This window comes from Peromyscus maniculatus, chromosome 21 (genome assembly GCF_049852395.1).
Source record: "Peromyscus maniculatus bairdii isolate BWxNUB_F1_BW_parent chromosome 21, HU_Pman_BW_mat_3.1, whole genome shotgun sequence".
NCBI classification, from domain to species: Eukaryota; Metazoa; Chordata; class Mammalia; order Rodentia; family Cricetidae; genus Peromyscus; species Peromyscus maniculatus.
The window spans coordinates 39621949-39628958 of NC_134872.1; positions in this window are offsets into that span (position 1 = coordinate 39621949).

A 7010-nucleotide genomic window follows, 5' to 3' on the forward strand; every position below is an offset into this window, starting at 1 on the left:
TTACATGACTATAACACACATTCTACTGAAAGAAGTAGGCATTATTTAAATTGTAGAAAGCCAAGGGCGGAAGAATTCAAGGTCATTTTGACTTACTGTTTTGATGCCTGCAATCTGGCTGGCTAGAGATGCACTGTGTCACTTTTGTTTGGTGAGTGATTTGGGACAGGATATTCATTCCCTCAGCAGTGACACACCGTTGCTTTGACAGATTTATTTTGAACTGACATTTTGACAAGTAACTGGTGGTAACCTTCCTTCAGCCAGCAGTTAACCGCTGTCCTAACATACCTATCCTGAAACAATGCAACACCTAACCTGCTGAGTTGACCATTCAAAGTCCAGATCACACTTGCAGATCATCCTTTTTCACCAGTACTGCCCCCAATGCCAGTCCTCCAAGAGAGGATAACCCTTAGAGGTCTCTTCCTCTGAACAAAGCTGCCTTCACTCAGGCCGCCCTCTTCGTGTGGATTGGTACAGTTTGGGAATAACAACCCACGGGCTCCTGCAGAGAAGTCTCCCATGGAAGCTCAGGCCCCAGGAATTGTGCTCCTCAAGCATGACTGGTCAGGACCGAACTCTTGGCGACTGCCTTCTGACTGGGACAACCCTTCCGTTGTTAATTGACCTTTGAGCTGTTTACTTTTCAGGGTGACCGGCTTTCCTTTTCCTTCATAGAGGTTCTCTCCCTGACACTGAGTTTGGGCTTATGACTTTAATTAGACTCCTTGGTAGGGCCAGGAGGATGATAAGTAATGAAGGGAGGAAATTCAATTTTCCAAACCCAGAGAAAAAGGAAAATATTAATTTGGGGGAATTATGTGTATGTGTGGAAGAACCTGAAAAGTATTAAAAATAGAAGCACTGACTGAAAAGGAGGCAGGTGTGGGGACCTAAAGCAGCTACACCAAGGAGCAATACCTGCTGAGTCTTTGCTACGACTCTTGGTGGAGGCACTTTGGTCACTGGATGTGGCCTTGAGAGAGAGACAGCCAGGGTGGGGGAGGGTGGGGTCCGGACATTGATATACATACTTGCTTCTCCTTTTAAAAAGAGATTCCAGGCAGGCGGCAGTGGTGGTGCACACTTTTAATCCCAGCACTCGGGACTACAGTGGTCTACTGTGGCCAGCCTGGTCTACAGAGCAAGATCCAGGACAGGCACCAAAACTACACAGAGAAACCTCATCTAGAAAAACCAAAAAAAAAAAAAAAAAAGGAGATCCATTCCCAATAAACCCACTGTCATAAATTGAAAATATCATAAGTTGGGAACACATTTGATCTACCAAGCTGACCAGAAAACATAGTCTAGGGACACAGTTGACTGTAGGGTGCTGAATTCCTTTTATGATGGTGGGGCTGGCAGTGAGCGGCAGCTCTCGCTGTCTCTTACTGCTTCATATCGAGACAGTCCGGCACCTGAAGGAAAAGCCCAGGAAAAGGTCCAAATTCCTGGTCCAAAGTGCAGTTCCTACTCAATGAACTTGACTTTTGCTGCCTAGGAAAGTTGAAAACCCAAGCGTCAAACCATCCTAAGTCTGAGACTGCCTGTGCTGTACGGTTGAGTCCAGTGTCCATTATTTGGGAAGAGAATGGGTTCCAGGCTCCTGGGAAGAGGACAGGTTCCAGGTTCTTCCCTCAAGCAGAGCCCAAAGGCACACGCCCATGACACCACAGTTACAACGTTCACTTCTACTTGAAGGAATTAGCATCGTGAACAGTAGCTATAATTTGTTGAATGGCAAACAACATTTTGAGTTCTTTAAATCCATTACCTCACTTTATACGGAGAAAATGTCCATGGAGGGTGGGAGGGAAAAATAACCATGCTCGTTTTATAGAGAAATAGGCTGAGACATATGAACAAGCACATTCCTCCTTGTTATTGTTTTCCCTTTTGAAACAGGATCTCAGGCTATCCTTGGCTACATTATCTACCTCAAAATAGCCTCAAAATGTAAATCCTTCTGCCTCAGCTTCCAGAGTCCTGGCTACGCTCCAATCTTAAATGACATGAAATAATTGTGTTTCCTGTTTGCCTTTCTTGCCACTTTCTTGCTAACAACTTGGAGATGCCCCACCGCTTTTAAACTGGTCTGGAGCAGCATAGTCATGTCACACAGTGACAGCAGACTAAGAACTGAACAACAGTATCTCCTATAAATCCAACAGTTCCGTAGGTTTGGCATTTTAAAATCATTCTTCAGAACACATTTCCAATGCTATAACCTGGCAAAGGCTGTTGCTTGCAATGAGGTTTCAATTACATGGAAATGATATGTGTGAATGGCCTAAATCTTGCTTGGTCTGGTCATCTACTTCCTGTGGTTCCTGCGAGAAGCACACACAGCATGGATGATGGCCAGGGGCAATATGGCCTTTTCTTCTCTTAGGAACCTCTAACTCTAGTGCAGGGTCACCTGGTGACCCTGTGGGGACACAGGACATGGCAAAAGTCTAGAGCCAATCTGTGCTCACGTCCTGCTCCATGTCCTTTTCTGAGCTGGAACTGGGCAGTGCTGCTCATGTGGGAGCAGGAGAGTGGAGAAGAAAGCCTCCCCCACCTGATCTAGGTTTAATTAGATAATAACAAGTCATGAGAGGAGAGTGTCTAAGCTGGATGGAAGGAATGTCCCCCAGCCAGTCATGTGACTTGTGCCCTTAGCACAGTCAGACCTCAGCTAAAGTCACACACATGGGTCCCCGACATTCTGTCCATGTGCTCTGCTTGGCTCTTCTTCCTGCTAAGTCACCAGTAGCACCTGTAGCATTGGTGATGTTGCTTATTATCTGTCCTTCTGCTCGAGGGCATGAGCTCTGGAGGAGCAGAGATCTCTTGTTTTGCTCACTGTACAATTACAAGGCCTGGAACAAATGAATGGGGTTGTAAGGAGCCTAAATCCATTTGTTTTCTCTTCTCTCTCTCTCTCTCTCTCTCTCTCTCTCTCTCTCTCTCTCTCTCTCTTTCTGTTTCTCTTTCCTGTCTTTCTCTCTCTCTCTTTCTGTTTCTCTTTCCTGTCTTTCTCTCTCTGTCTCTTCTCTCTCTTTCTGTTTCTCTCTCTCTGTCTCTCTGTCTCTGTTTCTGTCTCTCTATCTCTCTGTCTCTCTGTCTCTCTCTCTCTCTCTCTGTGTGTGTGTGTGTGTGTGTGTGTGTGTGTGATTCACTTGTCTCTACATTCATATGGAAGCCATCAGTTGACATCCGGTGTCCTTGTTTCCATTGCTATCATGAAACACCATGACCAAAACAATTTGGAAAGAAAAGGGGGTTTTTCTGGCTTATGCTTCTACATCACAGTTCATCATCAAAGGAAGTCAGAACAGGAACTAAACAGGGCAGGAGCTCCTGGGGGCAGGAGCTGATGCAGAGGCAATGGAAGAGTGCATGGGTGCCGTGGCTTGCTTTCTTATAGAACCCAATTCACCAGCTCTTGGACTGGGCCTTCCCCCATCTATCACCAATTAAGAAAATGCCCCCACAGGCCTGCCTACAGCCCAGTTTTATGGAGGCATTTTCTTGAGTGAGGCTCCCTCCTCTCCAATGACTCTAGCTTGTGTCAAGTCGACATAAAATTAGCCAGCACACTCCCCACCTTGTTCTTTGAGGCAGAGTCTCTCACTGAACCAGGAGCCCACCAATTCCGCTACACTGGCTCTGGCCAGCAAGCCCCTGGGATCTTCTTGTCTCTGTCACCCCAGCACTGGGATCAGGCTACCCTGTCCAGCTTTTGGGGATCCTCGTGCTTTCTCGGCAAGCACTTTACCAACAGCACCATCTCACCATCCTCAGCTGATTTCTCTTTAAAGGATGGTTGAGCAAGGTGATCATCTCATGCTCAGTGATAAACTTTTCCAAGACACTCTCCATGGAAAGACCCATCTTCCTCTCAGTGAGTAGAGGTAGAGGGTCGGCTGTGAGGATGCAATGACACTAGCTTAGAGGCTACTGTGATCACTAATTGCTGTAAGAAGGCAATCTGGAAACATAGACCACATCAAACACAGTAGATGTAAGTTTCTTTCGTGTTCATAGAGAGCCTCAAAATCCTATTCCTCTAAGTCAGCTGTTCTCAACCTGTGGGTCTCTACCCCTTGGGGGCTGGATGACCTTTCACAAGGGGTCACCTAAGACCATAGAAAAACCCAAATGTTTATATTATGATGCATAACAGTAGCAACACTACAGTTATGAAATAGTAACAAAATAACTTTATAGTTGGAGGTAACCACAACATGAGGAACTGTGTTAAAAGGTCACCACATTGGGAAAGTTGAGAACCACTGAGCTAAGTAATCTGAGAACTGGGGCACCTTCTGTCTCTAGCTCTCCCATCTCTACCAATGACTTTAAGGTTCGTGTCTCCATGAAGCAGAAGGAGACAGGAAGCTGGAGAGAGACGGGTTGGAGGGGATCCGTGTTCACCGGGCAGACTTAGAAGAGATATTTGTCGCTTTCACTTATATGCCATTGGCTACATTCAGTCCCGATGCCACTCTCACTGCAAGGGAGGCTGGGAAACGAGGTCTAGCTGTGGGCCCAGGAAGAAGAAAGAAATGTGTGAGCATGCAGAAGGTCTCCTCTCCACACTCCCTCACCTGGACGTCCCCTGACACACTCACAGGTTAACTGAGCATTTTAAGCTGAGTGACCTCAGCACAACCAGCTGAGTCTATGAATAGCAAGTCAGCCAGGTACAATGATCTAGTCAAGGGGGCTGTATATTACCGTATCAATTATGTTTACTTTCAAATCCATTCAGGCTGGCTAGCCTCTTATTGGGTGATTTAAATTAGGGAAATGGGGATGTTAAAAGAGAAAGACCACTCTTGTCTGTGAAAGTTTGTGTGGATGAGTTGGAAACATCAGATGGAGGTCAGCCACTATCTTCAAATATTTTCTCCTGCTACAACAGAATACCCAAGGTTGAACAATGTACAAAAGAAAGAGGTTTATTAATCTCATAGGCCTGGAGGCAGGAACGTTCATAGGGCTCAGAGGGCAACTTTGGGGTGTTGGTTCTCGCCCTCCACCCTGTTAAGGCAAGGTCACTCTTTTCTATCACTTCACTAAGAACTCCAGGTGAGCTGGCCAGAGAGCTTCCAGATTATTCTTCTGTCTCCACCTTGCATCTCCCTGTGGAGTGTTAGGATTGGGAAGTCCTCTGTCATATCAGAATCTGGGGTTTTTCTGTGGGCTCCACAGTGATGCTCAGGTTGTCTGTGAGGCCTATATGTCAGATTTCAATCACTGAGCCATCTCCCTAGCCCTGTAAATAATTTAAAAAAAAAAAAAAAAAAAAAAAAAAAAAAAAAAAAAAAACTTCCTGATGTCAAAAAAAAGATAAGTTTTTGGAAAAGAGAAAAGCATTGCTCTCATTCAGATGTAAAGGTGAAGACACTCAAAAGATTTTATTAAATGCATCACATAAAGGAGCCAGACAAAATGCCAGAATCCTTTGACAGAAAGAAAAGTCAAAACAACAAACAATGCAGAGTAATTTGAACTTGCCCAGTCCTCCTTTCGAGGCTCCAACCCGAGTGAGGCAGCCAGGGAAGGAAGAAAAGCCAGACATAGCCGGATCCCCAGACAGAGCACTGGGACTGGGCTCTCGGCTAAAGAAGCCACAGCAACCAGAAGCTTAGCATGTTTATTACATAGAGTTGGACAAGGAGGCGGGTTACTGCATGTGGATAAACAAGGTGGCAGGATTATTATATACAGCTGCACAAGGAGCTAGGCTTAGCTGCTTCTTGTAGAAGCAGCCTCTGCACGGGAGCAGTCTTCAGACCATGAATATCAGAGGGGAGAAAGCTACGGTGGGTATTTTCTGTACACGCTATTGACATCTAAACGTGGACTAGAGAAGGCTTTGTCCTTCCTCCATGGGTCGGAAGCTCTGGGGTCTTTGGCATGGGTAGCTCATGTCAACAGCAAATGGTCACTCAGGACTTCACTTCCTCAGGGCTTTCGCGGCTCCCTACATGAACTAAGTGTGTGAATGGACACAGACCTGGATATCCACACAGCCATTCTCTAACATAAAGCTTCTTAAACATTTTCCACTCGTGACCCCCTTTCTACCAAGCAATGTGGTAGAAAGTGTGGTCTTGGACAGCTCCAGGAGTGGAGCCGCTGCCTGGAGGGCTTTCCAAGAGGGCCAGGGTTTGGAATAGGTGGGGGTGTGGGCCCCAGGCAGAGCTTCTAACTGAACAGTTTGATGTGATACTTTTGAGACAGAGAAAGGGGAGAAGATCACAGATAATCAAGGCTGGTCTTGAACTCCTCATCCCCCTGCCTCCAGATCCCAAGTGATGGGATTGCAGCCCAGCACCACCATGCTTGACTCATAGACCACCTTCAATGGTTTTCAAAATTAATCAGTGTTTTGATTATATACCCAGCAGTGCTGAGAATGCCACTTCATACCAGTGTGTGGTATAAAATAGCAGAAGTATGTTTAGGATCTTTTTAGAAACTCTGTTCTAATCCCAGGTCAAACTTCATTTAATGACCTTTTTAATAAAATGTATTTATTCTATGTGTTTTTCACATCATGTATCTTGATCCCATTCATTCCCTGTCCCTTCACATCTGCCCTCCACCATTGCACCCCTTCCCTGGCCTCAAATAAAAGAAAATTCAGTAGAAAAAAAGAAAATAAAATGAGAAAATTTTTAAAAAAGGGAAGGAATTTAAAAATCTCATGATAGAAGCTGCAGTGTGACCCAACAAGTCATGCCGTATCCCCCTTGGTCCATTCATCTCTACTTGCAAGTGTTTGAAACTCAAGTGAGAAGCTCAAATAACAATTTTAATACAAAAACATCCAAACACAATATGACTGAAAGGTATTTGATACTTACAAGCTGAGGAATGACAATAGAAAAAAATATTGACAAGTCTTTGTTTCCCATGGTTTAACCATTATTTTTCTATAGAAGCTGAAAACTTTGTATAAACAGTAGAAGAGACTGAAATTCACAGCACACTACAGGCTCAAATCT